Source organism: Pristiophorus japonicus, chromosome 8 (assembly GCF_044704955.1).
Source record: "Pristiophorus japonicus isolate sPriJap1 chromosome 8, sPriJap1.hap1, whole genome shotgun sequence".
NCBI lineage: Eukaryota > Metazoa > Chordata > Chondrichthyes > Pristiophoridae > Pristiophorus > Pristiophorus japonicus.
In genome coordinates, this window is record NC_091984.1 from 236,683,846 (window position 1) to 236,697,581 (window position 13,736).

The 13,736-nt window shown below is 48.0% G+C and overlaps 1 protein-coding gene across 1 annotated transcript in view; it reads right to left on the reverse strand.

Moving 5' to 3' along the window:
• The window catches only part of galnt9 (polypeptide N-acetylgalactosaminyltransferase 9), a 443,197-nt gene extending 432,489 nt beyond the window's left edge, over positions 1-10,708 (reverse strand). Inside the window, exon 1 of the mRNA XM_070888122.1 lies at positions 10,652-10,708. The gene's annotated coding sequence lies outside the window, so the exon portion shown is untranslated. The remainder of the gene's footprint in view (positions 1-10,651) is intronic.
• Positions 10,709-13,736: the final 3,028 nt, after the last annotated feature.

The window sequence follows — 13,736 nt, forward strand, 5'->3', positions numbered from 1 at the left end:
TTTCCTTTATCAGTAAATAACATTTAGCATTGTTGTTGCCAAATTAAGTTAATCTAGGGGTTAAGTCATGGCAGGAGAGCTCAGACATGTGTTACGCTCCTCCTGTAATATGTGGGAAGTCAGGGACGCTTCCGGTGTCCCTGATGACTACATATGCGGGAAGTGCATCCGCCTGCAGCACCTGACAGACCGCATTGCGGCACTGGAGCTGCGGCTGGATTTACTCTGGAGCATCCACGATGCTGAAGATGACGTGAATACCACATTTAGAGAGTTGGTCACACCACAGGTAAAGGGTACACAGCCAGCTAGGGAATGGGTGACCAACAGGAAGAGCAGTGCAAGGAAGGTAGTGCAGGGGTCCCCTGCGGTCATCCCCCTGCAAAACAGATACACTGCTTTGAGTACTGTTGAGGGGGATGACTCATCAGGGGAGGGCAGCAGCAGCCAAGTTCATGGCACCGTGGCTGGCTCTGCTGCACAGGAGGGCAGGAAAAAGAGTGGGAGAGCGATAGTGATAGGGGATTCAATTGTAAGGGGAATAGATAGATGTTTCTGCGGCCGCAGCCGAGACTCCAGGATGGTATGTTGCCTCCCTGGTGCAAGAGTCAAGGATGTCTCGGAGCGGGTGCAGGACATTCTGAAAAGGGTGGGTGAACAGCCAGTTGTCGTGGTGCATATAGGTACCAACGATATAGGTAAAAAACGGGATAAGGTCCTACGAGACGAATTTAGGGAGCAAGGAGCTAAATTAAATAGTAGGACCTCAAAAGTAGTAATCTCAGGATTGCTACCAGTGCCACGTGCTAGTCAGAGTAGGAATTGCAGGATAACTCAGATGAATATGTGACTTGAGGAGTGGTGCAGAAGGAAGGGATTCAAATTCCTGGGACATTGGAACCGGTTCTGGGGGAGGTGGGACCAGTACAACCGGACGGTCTGCACCTGGGCAGGACTGGAACCAATGTCCTAGGGGGAGTATTTGCTAGTGCTGTTGGGGAGGAGTTAAACTAATATGGCAGGCGGCTGGGAACCAATGCAGGGAGACAGAGGGAAATAAAATGAAGGCAGAAGCAAAAGATAGAAAGGAGAATAGTAAAAGTGGAGGGCAGAGAAACCCAAGGCAAAAAACAAAAAGGGCCACATTACAGCAAAATTCTAAAGGGGCAAAGTGTGTTAAAAAGACAAGCCTGAAGGCTCTGTGCCTCAATGCGAGGAGTATTCGGAATAAGGTGGACGAATTAACTGCGCAAATAGCAGTTAGCGGGTATGATGTAATTGGCATCACGGAGTCATGGCTCCAGAGTGACCAAGGTTGGGAACTCAACATCCAGGGGTATTCAACATTTAGGAAGGATAGACAGAAAGGAATAGGAGGCGGGGTGGAGTTGCTGGTTAAAGAGGAAATTAATGCAATAGTAATGGGGAACAAATACTTTGGTTCTGTCTTCACGAAGGAAGACACAAATAACCTTCCAGAAATACTAGGGGACCGAGGGTCTAGCGAGAAGGAGGAACTGAAGGAAATCCTTATTAGTCAGGAAATTGTGTTATGGAAATTGATGGGATTGAAGGCCGATAAATCCTCGGGGCCTGATAGTCTGCATCCCAGAGTACTTAAGGAAGTGACCCTAGAAATAGTGGATGCATTGGTGATCATTTTCCAACAGTCTATCGACTCTGGATCAGTTCCTATGGACTGGAGGGTAGCTAATGTAACACCACTTTTTAAAAAGGGAGGGAGAGAGAAAACGGATAATTATAGTCCAGTTAGCCTGACATCAGTAGTGCGGAAAATGTTGGAATCAATTATTAAGGATGAAATAGCAGCACATTTGGAAAGCAGTGACAGGATCGGTCCAAGTCAGCATGGATTTATGAAAGGGAAATCATGCTTGACAAATCTTCTGGAATTTTTGAAGATGTAACTAGTAGAGTGGACAAGGGAGAACCAGTGGATGTGGTGTATTTGGACTTTCAAAAGGCTTTTGACAAGGTCCCACACAAGAGATTGGTGTGTAAAATCAAAGCACATGGTATTGGGGGTTTTATACTGACGTGGATAGGGAACTGGTTGGCAGACCTGAAGCAGAGAGTCGGGATAAATGGATCCCTTTCAGAATAGCAGGCAGTGACTAGTGGAGTGCCGCAGGGCTCAGTGCTGGGACCCCAGCTCTTTACTATGTACATTAATGATTTAGATAAAGGAATTGAGTGTAGTATCTCCAAGTTTGCAGATGACACTAAACTCGGTGGTGGTGTGAGCTGTTAGGGGGACGCTAGGAGGCTACAGAGTGACTTGGACAGGTTAGGGGAGTGGGCAAATGCATGGCAGATGCAGTATAATGTGGATAAATGTGAGATTATCCACTTTGGGGACAGAAACACAAAGGCAGAATATTATTTGAATGGCGGCAGACAAGGAAAAGGGGAGGTGCAACGAGACCTGGGTGTCATGGTTCATCAGTCATTGGAAGTTGGCATGCAGGTACAGTAGGCAGTAAAGAAGGCAATTGGTATGTTGACCTTCATAGCTAGGGGATTTGAGTATAGGAGCAGGGAGGTCTTTCTGCAATTGTACAGGGCCATGGTGAGGCCTCACCTGGAATATTGTGTTCGGTTTTGGTCTCCTAAACTGAGGAAGGATGTTCTTGCTATTGAGGGAGTGCAGCGAAGGTTCACCAGACTGATTCCAGGAATGGCTGGGCTGACGTATGAGGAGAGACTGAATCAACTGGGCCTTTACACACTGGAGTTTAGAAGGATGAGAGGGGATCTCATAGAAACGTATAAGATTCTGACGGGACGGGACAGGTTAGATGCTGGTAGAATGTTCCCGATGTTGGGGAAATCCAGAACCAGGGGACACAGTCTGAGGGTAAGGGGTAGGCCATTTAAGACTGAGATGAGGAGAAACTTCTTCACTCAGAGAGTTGTTAACCTGTGGAATTCCCTGCCACAGAGAGTTATTGACGCCAGTTCATTGGATATATTCAAGAGGGAGTTAGATGTGGTCCTTACGGCTAAAGGGATCAAGGGGTATCGAGAGAAAGCAGGAAAGGGGTACTGAGGTGAATGATCAGACATGATTTTATCGAATGGCGGTGCAGGCTCGAAGGGCCGAATGGCTTACTCCTGCACCTATTTTCTATGTTTCTATATGTTCTATGTTTCTATGTTTCTAATTCCGCGCCGGGGCGGGACCTCCATGGTGGGTGCGGGACCTCCGCAGTGGGGGCAGGATCTCCGTGATGGTGGTGGGACCTCCCAGAAAGTTACTGCCCTCAGTCGGGCCGCAGAACAATTTCGCCCCCCCTTGAAGCCTGTTGTGTAATTACTGTATATCACAAAATGATTCAATGTTATTTTTATATGTTGTGTGCAATTCTTTGTCAATTGCCTAATCACAAGCGACTTGTATAACACATTTTATCCCACTTTTTCTTATGCCAACATAACTCAATTAAATGTGATATTTATATGCATTAATGGCTTATTTGTCGAATAATTCTTGGTTTACAATTAATTTCCCTCTGCTTGTTTGCAAAATGTATCACTGTTTGGTCTAGAATCCCTATTGATCTAACCAATCGGACAGCTCAAAGTGTTATTTTTCTGAGATACAATAAAATGAATCGAGAATAAAACTGCTTTATTATATCAGCACTTGGTGCTGTTTCTCTTGGGTTATTTGCAAATTGTAGTATAGATACAGAAATGCTTGGAAAAACAGCGACATACGGAATGGATTCCTTATCGAGGACCCCACGGTACAACCCGAAGGATCAAACCTTCGTCGCAAAGAGTGGACAACCATCGACCGCCTCAGAACCGGTCACGGTCGATACTGCCACCTTCTCCATTGCTGGAAGATTACAGCCTCCCCATCATGTGACAGTGGAGCTCCTAATCAGATCCTGGAGTACATCATCGAGCACTGCCCTCAGAGGGAGTTTCCAGGCAGCCTACAAGATATCCACACTGTTACACTGGAAGCTTTGGCCTGGATATCCGATTGGGATATTGATAATCAATTTGCTACCACCATACGAAAGAAGAAGATACAGAAATGTAACTTTGTGCACTAAACAACCGTGACTTAGTTCTAGCCTCCTGCGTATCCCCCGATTTCCATCGCTCCACCATTGGCGGCCGTGCCTTCAGCTGCCTGGGCCCTAAGCTCTGGAATCCCCTCCCTAAACCTCTCTGCTCTCCACCTCTCTCTCTTCCTTCAAGATGCTCCTTAAACCTACCTCTTTAACAAAGTGTTTGGCCACCAACCCGAATATCACCTTCAGTGGCTTGGTGTCAAATGTGTTGCGTGCGCGCAACAGAGCTTGGTCTTCAGTCATCTTGCTTAACCCTTGCCACTGGACCAAGACCTGGCTCTGTCAAGCCCGTGTGGTGGCTGGTGTGCAACGGCCACCCCACATCAAAAAAATCCACCCACAGGCATCTTCCACCCTTCAGGATGTAACTCAGTGTAACACCTGTGAGCCCGTCTTTTTTTGGTGTGAAGAGCACCATGCTCGTTACGAGAGACTGCCGCGTAATAGTAATAGTCAAATTTGTCTGATGATCCCTCCCGTGAAGCGCCGAGGGACGTTTCACGACGTTAAAGGCGCTATATAAATGCAAGTTGTTTTGAGGTGACCCCCCCCCATCATTCACTCTTAATTATGTTTAAAAAAAAATCATTCTCAGGATGTGGGCATTGCTGACAGAACTGGCATTTATAGCCCAGCCCCAGTCACCCCGAGAAGGCGATGGTGGGCGTTCTCCTTGAAACAAACATAGAAACATTGAAAATAGGTGCAGGAGTAGGCCATTTGGCCCTTCGAGCCTGCACTACCATTCAATATGATCATGGCTGATCATTCACCTCAGTACCCCATTCCTGCTTTCTCTCCATACCCCTTGATCCCTTTAGCCATAAGGGCCACATCTAACTCCCTTTTGAATATATCTAATGAACTGGCCTCAACAACTTTTTGTGGTAGAGAATTCCACAGGTTCACCACTCTCTGGGTGAAGAAGTTTCTTCTCATCTCAGTCCTAAATGGCTTACCTCTTATCCTTAGACTGTGACCTCTGGTTCTGGATTTCCCCAACATCGGGAACATTCTTTCTGCATCTAACCTGTCCAATCCCGTTAGAATTATATATGTTTCTATGAGATCCCCTCTCATTCTTCTAAACTCCAGTGAATATAAGCCTAGTCGATCCAGTCTCTCCTCATATGTCAGTCCCGCCATCCCAGGAATCAGTCTGGTGAACCTTCGCTGCACTCCCTCAATAGCAAGAACATCCTTCCTCAGATTAGGAGACCAAAACTGAACACAATATTCCAGGTGAGCTCTCACCAAGGCCCTGTACAACTGCAGTAAGACCTCCCTGCCCCTATACTCAAGTCCCCTCGCGATGAAGGCCAACATGCCATTTGCCTTCTTCACCGCCTGCTGTACCTGCGTGCCGTCGCAGTCGATGTTTGTTGGAGTTTGACCCAGTTCAGCGGCTTGTTCATCACATATAGACCAGACGGGGAAGGTGTCCTTCACCAATGGACGTTCGTGAACCAGTTGGGCTTTCATGATAATCCGCCAGATTCATCGTTACTTTTGCTGATAGTAAATCTCTAAAAACTAAATTGAAATTCTCAAACTGCCCACGGTGGGATTTGAACTTACGCTATGGGTTATTAATCTAGCTCGGCTGAAGTACTAGACCAGTCATATAACCACTGCATTGCCATACAACAACAAAAATGTGCATTAATATAGCACCTTTAATGTAGTGAGATGTCCTAAGGTGCTTCACAGGAGTGTTATGAGATAAAAATTTGACACCGAGCCGCATAACTAGAAATTAGGGCAGGTGGCCAAGAGCTTAACATAAGAACATAAGAACATAAGAAATAGGAGCAGGAGTCGGCCATTTGGCCCCTCGAGCCTGCTCCGCCATTCAATACGATCATGGCTGATCTGATCATGGGCTCAGCTCCACTTCCCCGCCTGCTCCCCATAACCCTTGACTCCCTTATCGCTCAAAAATCTGTCTATCTCCATCTTAAATATATTCAATGACCCAGCCTCCACAGCTCTCGGGGGCAGAGAATTCCACAGATTTACAACCCTCTGAGAAAAGAAATTCTTCCTCATCTTCGTTTTAAATGAGTGACCTCTTATTCTGAAACTATATCCCCTCGTTCTAGATTCCCCCACAAGGGGAAACACCCTCTCTGTCTCTACTCGGGTCAAAGAGGTAGGTTTTAAGGAGCGAATTAAAGGAGCAAAGCGAGGTAGAGAGGCGGAGAGGTTTAGGGAGGGCGCTCCAGAGCTTGGGGCCCAGGCAACAGAAGGCACGGCCACCAATGGTGGAGTGATTATCATCAGGGATGCTCAAGAGGGCAGAATTAGAGGAGTGCAGACATCTCGGGGGGTTGTGGGGCTGGAGGAGATTACAGACATAGGGAGGGGCGAGGGCCATGGAGGGATTTGAAAACAAGGATGAGAATTTTGAAATCGAGGCGTTCCTTAACCGGAAGCCAATGTAGGTCAGCGAGCACAGGGGGTGAGGGGTGAGTGGGACTCGGTGTGAGTTAGGACACGGGTCGGTGAGCACAGGTGGTGATGGGTGAGCGGGACTCGGTGTGAGTTAGGACACGGGGCAGCGAGCACAGTGGGTGATGGGTGAGCGGGACTCGGTTCGAGTTAGGACACGGGGCAGTGAGCACAGTGGGTGATGGGTGAGCGGGACTCGGTGCGAGTTAGGACACGGGGCAGTGAGCACAGGGGGTGATGGGTGAGCGGGACTCGGTGCGAGTTAGGACACGGGGCAGTGAGCACAGGGAGTGATGGGTGAGTGGGACTCGGTGCAAGTTAGGACACGGGGCAGTGAGCACAGGGAGTGATGGGTGAGTGGGACTCGGTGTGAGTTAGGACACGGGGCAGTGAGCACAGAGGGTGATGGGTGAGTGGGACTCGGTGTGAGTTAGGACACGGGGCAGTGAGCACAGGGAGTGATGGGTGAGTGGGACACGGTGTGAGTTAGGATACGGGGCAGCCAAGTTTTGGATCACCTCTAGTTTACGTAGGGTAGAATGTGGGAAGCCAGCCAGGAGTGCGTTGGAATAGTCAAGTCTGGAGGTAACAAATGCATGGATGAGGGCTTCAGCAGCGGATGAGCTGAGGCAGGGGCGGAGACGGGCGATGTTACAGAGACAGAAAAAGGCGGTCTTAGTTATACTGGCGTAAACGGGTCTGTTCATATCAGGCTGCAGTTACTGAGCGGACTTACACTGGATACTTTAAACTTGGCCAAATCCACTCTAATAGTTAGTTGTAATAACCAATTTATTCACCCGGTAAATTAAGTGAAATTTAGTAATGACTAACTTGAAGTGTCTATGCTTGTGCAAAGTGTAATGGCTGCAATGCTCTCTTATGTTTTAATTATAAATCCTTCAGGATATTCTCCCTGCCATTTATCACCATCCCTCGGCCAAGAGGAATTATAGAATCATAGATAAGTACAGCACAGAAGGAGGCCATTCGGCCCGTCCAGTCTGCACCGGCTCTTTCGAAGAGCAATCCAGTCAGTCCCACTCCTCCCGCCCTTCCCCATATCCCGGCAGTTATTTCTCCTTTAAGTATTTACCCAATACCTTTTTGAGGGCTGCTATTGAATCTGTATCCTCCGCCCTATAAATCTAATGGTGCTCCAATACACTGCGCGCACGGCGATTCGCAGTGGGATCAAGCTAGTCACTCCCCACACCGCGAGATTCTGAACTTTACCATCCCACCAGGCAATCGCTTGACCTCCTTTGTTGGGAGGAAAGGAACCAGAGCCCACGAACCCTGGTCTGGGCACCTGCCAGCCATGGGGCATTGGTGGCTTGCCCGCCAACCTCCTTCCTGAAGGCTTCAGATAGAGTAAATAAAGTGAAACTCTATTCAATGGCTGAAGGGGTCGATCACCAGAGGGAACACAGATTAAAAGTGAGTGGCAAAAGAACCAGAGGCGACACGAGGAAACATTTGCGAAACATCTGCACACACCACCACTATTTTAACGCTGCCATTAGCCGGTTTGGTTTGAATGTGCCAATGCTTGTGTGGGAGGCTGAAGGGTTCCTTGGAATGCACCATCAGGAATGGACAGGAATTGGACAGACACATCAACGTTAGCGTCCTCGACCAGGCCAACATCTCCAGCATCGAAGCACTGACCAGACTCGACCAGCTCCGTTGGGCGGGCCACATTGTCCGCATGCCCGACACAAGACTCCCAAAGCAAGCGCTCTACTCGGAACTCCTACACGGCAAGCAAGCCCCAGGTGGGCAGGAGAAACGTTACAAGAACACCCGCAAAGCCTCCCTGATAAAGTGCAACACCCCCACCTACACCTGGGAGTCCCTGGCCAAAGACCGCCCTAAGTGGAGGAAGTGCATCCGGGAGCGCGCTGAGCACCTCGAGTCTCGTCGCCGAGAGCATGCAGAAACCAAGCGCAGGCAGCGGAAGGAGCGTGCGGCAAACCAGTCCCACCCACCCTTTCCTCCAACCACTGTCTGCCCCACCTGTGACAGAGACTGTGGCTCTCGTATTGGACTGTTCAGTCACCTAAGGACTCATTTGTAGAGTGGAAGCAAGTCTTCCTCGATTCCGAGTGACTGCCTATGATGATGATGGTTAGGGGGCCTTGGTATTGGCAGAGTAAACAGAAACAATGGCCCAGAAATTGTGAATGCCTCCCACATCCAAAAAATTCCCAAAGTACCTGGTGGTCCCGGAGGAAGGAACACTTGCACTCCGAGGCCTAGATGCACAGCCCAGCGCAGAGGCCCACGTATCCCGGGATCATACGGGCATCCCGGGATCACGTGGGCCTGGACCACCAATCACAGTGTAGTATTCTCATTCACAGCAATGGGAGCTCTGTTTGTTGTGGAGCTGCCATTACCATGAATAGGGATAACTCCCAAAACAACAAAAACACTTCACATAAATAAAAATAAAACACCTCTCTTATTGAAAATTTAAAAAAATTAAATGTTTTAGAAAAAAGTATATTTTTTTGATTTTGAAAAAAAAATTATGTTTTAATAGTGTTAAAAATGAACTTACCTTAACGGACAGAGTTTTTAATATAAAAATTAATCATAAAATTGATGTTTTTCTACCTTTGAAAACTCTTACACTGGTAAAAGCAAGCCTGCGTTATCATGCATAAGAGTTTGAAGGACATTCGCGGGGCAAGAGTTGGGCAAATAGCCCAAATCTCCGCCCACGGAGGCACTTTACTTTCGCATTCGTACGATCTGTTTGATAGGTCGCAAGTGCTGTGTCTCGGCCCATGTACATTGCGATCCTGAACCCGGATCTTGCGGGACCTCTTCGGGCGCGTGCGCACATCACACACACCCGGAGAGGCCGCAATTTACCGCCCAATGAGACTAATCTTGTGTTCCCCCGAGTATAGAAGATTGAGGGCTGATGTAATCGAGGTGTTTAAGATGATTCAAGGAGTTGATGGGGCAGATCGAGAGACACTATTCCCCCTGGACCTTAAAATTAGAGCCAGGCCATTCAGGGGTGATGTCAGGAAGCGTTTCTTCACACAAAGGGCGGTGGGAATTCTGGAACTCTCTCCCCCAGAAAACTGTTGAAACCGGGGGTCAAATTAAAATGTCCAAAACTCAGACCGATAGATTTTTGTTCGGTGAGGGTATTAAGGATTACAGAACCAAGGCGGGTAGATGGAGTTAAGGTGCAGATCAGCCATGATCTGATGGAGTGGCGGAACAGGCTCGAGGGGCTGAAAGGCCTCCTCCTGTCCCTATGATCCAATGCAAGATTCTCCTGGGAGCGTTAAATATCGAAACCACCAGGACGTAATTATTATTAAAAATATACGGCAAACCACAATGAAAAGTTTAAGAAGCCTTTTCAGTTATATTGAATTTGGAAAACAGCGACAAAGGCGATAGAATCAGAACATGGAGCAGGTTCGCACTTTACAATACGGAGACTCCAAAATGAAACGCATGTGATTTATAATCCTCTTGCTGTAAGATTGCAGTATATTACTCTACTTATTAATGACTACTTAATGATCAATAATCGACCTATCTAAGTGCTGGATTTTCACCTGCGGTGTGTGGTTGGAAATAACAAGGATATTGGGCAAGATCGGGACCGATAATTAGACCAGTCATAAAAGGACAACAGAAATAATGAAGCTTAACAAGGTAGAAAGTGTATGATTTTTTCAAATGTATTTCAGAAACATAACATTGCATATAGAGTGATATTAAGTGAAAGGTGTAGCTGTCCAAACTTAACCTTGCTTATACATGAACATGAGAGGGCAGGCTTGATTTATGATAAAACCAATTAAATTTTACAAGTATAGGGTGCTCGAAGAGGAAGAAAGGATCAAGTAATTAAGAAGAATAATGAAAGCTCTAACTAGTAATAAATCAACACCTTGTAGTAAAGCAATAACTAAATGAGTGCATGCAGCATGGACTGAGTATATTGCTCATTAATTACTCTTGGGGTAACACACTATTGAGAAGCCAAAGGTTCTACTTGTGCAAGACTAAACAGTTGTGGGGGCCCGAAATTCACCGTCGGCGAAGGGACCTACCGCGGAATTTGGGCGATCGATGGAAAAAATCGATGGTCCGCCACGGTCTGGTGTTTTTCCCTCTCCGGGCCATCTTCAACTCGGGGGGGGGGGGGGGGGGGAGGGGTTTCAGCTTCGGCTGGAAACGGAGCGGAGAAGCCGCTGTAAGGGAAGGTTTCCAGCGGTGAGCTCTGCAGCGTGCGGGATGCTGGAAAGGGACTACCACAGCGACATTCACCGAGCAAAAGGTAGGACTTTTCCCAGCAGTGCCCCGGCGAGGTTTTCGATGTGGTGCTCGAACGCGACACCGCTCGGGCCCTTTGGTAGGTAAATGGTTTTATTGCTTATTAGTGTTCTTATTTCATTTCACGTCATCCGCAGTATTTAGCTTTTCAGATAGGTTTATTAATTGTTTTGGCTTCATTCAACCTGCTGAGTGCTGCTCAGAGGTTTGCACATACCCCTGTACTTCTGTGCCACTTTCAGAGTGCGTCCTGCCAAGCAGCACTAGTGGAGGCCTGTGGGCTGCGGAGACCTGCTTGGCCGGGTTCACCCTGAGGATGGGAGGAGTGTTGGGAGGGTGACACCTGGTACACCTGCTCAGAAGCAGGCCGGCACGCAGGAGAAGGCATCGCCATCAGCACCGTGCAGAGAGGCAGCGGGCAAGGGAGGCAGCAGCCATGATTCGTTCATTCTGTGCCAGACCAGTGTGCCCGCCATCTCCAGCAGCCCGAATCAGGATTGCGGTTGGCTGCTTGGGGAGAAGGGATATCCCCTGTCCACTTGGCTGCTCACTCCTCTGCGGGACCCCAGGACCGCACCAGAGCATGCAGACAATGACGCTCATTTGCCACCGGGTGCATCATCGAGCAGTGCATAGGCATCCTTCAACAGAGGTTCCGGTGCCTGGACCGCTCTGGTGGCACCGTGCATTACTCTCCTCATCGGGTCTCCATCATCGTCGTGGAGGAGGAGGAGGATCTCCATTGCCCCAGAGCTAGGAGGTGTCAATCCATCACCACCCTGGAAGGGCCGGGTGCAGACTGGCCAACACCCTCCTGGGAGGGTGCGTCCTCACATATATGAAGGTGCCTGACACCTCCCCTGCAATCTCCCTCCATGCATCATGTACTGGCGGTCTGCCAGGTCTCCCCACGTCAGGAAACAGGATTCCTCCTCTGTCCTCCACACCGTCCATCAGTGTCTCCAGCTCCATATCAGTGAACCTGTTGGCTCTCCTTGCACCTCTTACACCAGCCATCCTTCCAATCTCCTTCCCCCCTCAGGGCCTTGCTGCAAACCCTGGCCTTCAGCTGGCTTGTTAGAAACCCTTACCTGCATGCTGAATTTCTCAGTGGTGATAACGCTCAAATTAAGTCAGCCACACCGCTGAAAAATCCACTTTGGAAGGGTTCATTAGCGCTGGAAACCATTCGTTCACTTTTGGAGCTGAATATGGGGTGGCCCAGTCACAAAATCATTTTGCCGCTAATGGCCCCAAAAAGATGGGGGTGTGGAATTTTGGGCCCTGGGGCTCTTCGCTCTAGAAAAGGGAAGGCTGAGGGGTGACCCTGTGAGTCATTTCTTTCAGACTCAAAACCCCCCCGGCCCCCGCCCCCCCACCCCCGAGATATCTGCACTCCTCTAATTCTGCCCTCTTGAGCATCCCTGATTATAATCGCTCCACCATCGGTGGCCGTGCCTTCAGTTGCCTGGGCCCCAAGCTCTGGAACTCCCTCCCTAAACCTCTCCACCTCTCTACCTCTCTCTCCTCCTTTAAGACGCTCCTTAAAACCGATCTCTTTGACCAAGCTTTTAGTCACCTGCGCTAATTTCTACTTATGCGGCTCGATGTCAAATTTATCTGCTTTGTCTTATAACACACCTGTGAAGCACCTTGGGACATTTTACTATGTTAAAGCTGCTATATAAATAAAAGTTGTTGTTCTAAGTAAAGATGGTTAAAAAGTATCTATGCAATTCATCTCAACCACTTCCTGTGGCAGCGAGTTCCACATTCTCACCACTCTCTGGGTGAAGAGGTTTCTCCTGAATTCCCCATTGGATTTATTAGTGACTGTCTTATCTTATATTTAGTTCTGGTTTTGCCCGCAAATGGAAACATCTTCTCTACGACTACCCTATTAATCCCTTTAAAGACCTTTATAATTTCCCTTTCTAAGGAAAAAAGCCCCAACCTGTTTAATCTTTCCTCATAGGTATAACTTCTCAGTTCTGGTATCATCCGTGTACATTTTTGCACCTTCTCCAGTTCCTCTGTATCCTTGTTATAATATGGAGACCACGTGTGGTCTAACCAAGGTTAACACAAGAACATAAGAAATAGGAACAGGAGTCGGCCATTCGGCCCCTCGAACCTGCTCCGCCATTCAATAAGATCATGGCTGATCATAGACCTCAACTCCACTTTCCCACCAGATCCCCATATCCCTCGATGCCCCTCGACTCCAAAAATCTATTGATCTCAGCCTTGAATATATTCAGAGACTCAGCATCCACAACCCTCTGGGGCAGAGAATTCCAAAGATTCACCACCCACTGAGTGAAGAAATTCCTCTTCTCTGTATTAAATGGCCGACCCCTTATCCTGAGACTGTGACCCCTGGTTCTAGACTCCCCAGCCCGGGGGAACCATCCTCCCTGCATCTACCCTGTCAATCCCCCTCAGAATCTTATATGTTTCAATGAGATCACCTCTCATTTTTCTAAACTCCAGAGAGTATAGGCTCATTCTACACAATCTCTCATCAAAGGACAGCCCTCTCATCCTAGGAACCAATCAAGTGAACCTTTGTTGCACCGCCTCCAAGGCAAGTATATCCCTCCTTAGATAAGGAGACCAAAACTGTGCACAGTGCTCCAATTTCTTTAGGTTCTTTCCAAGTTTAACATAACTTCTCTATACAAGTTTAACATAAGTTCTCTGCACATCGAATATTTTAACGCAGGCTTCAAATGGGTTAATGGTGCAGCTTGAATAGCAGACAGAGAAATGTCAGAATAATATGTTAAATCTGCTAACATCACCAGCAGTAATTTCTAGTCAATTACAGTAAGTAGAGGGAGTCATATTCTGAACTATTTG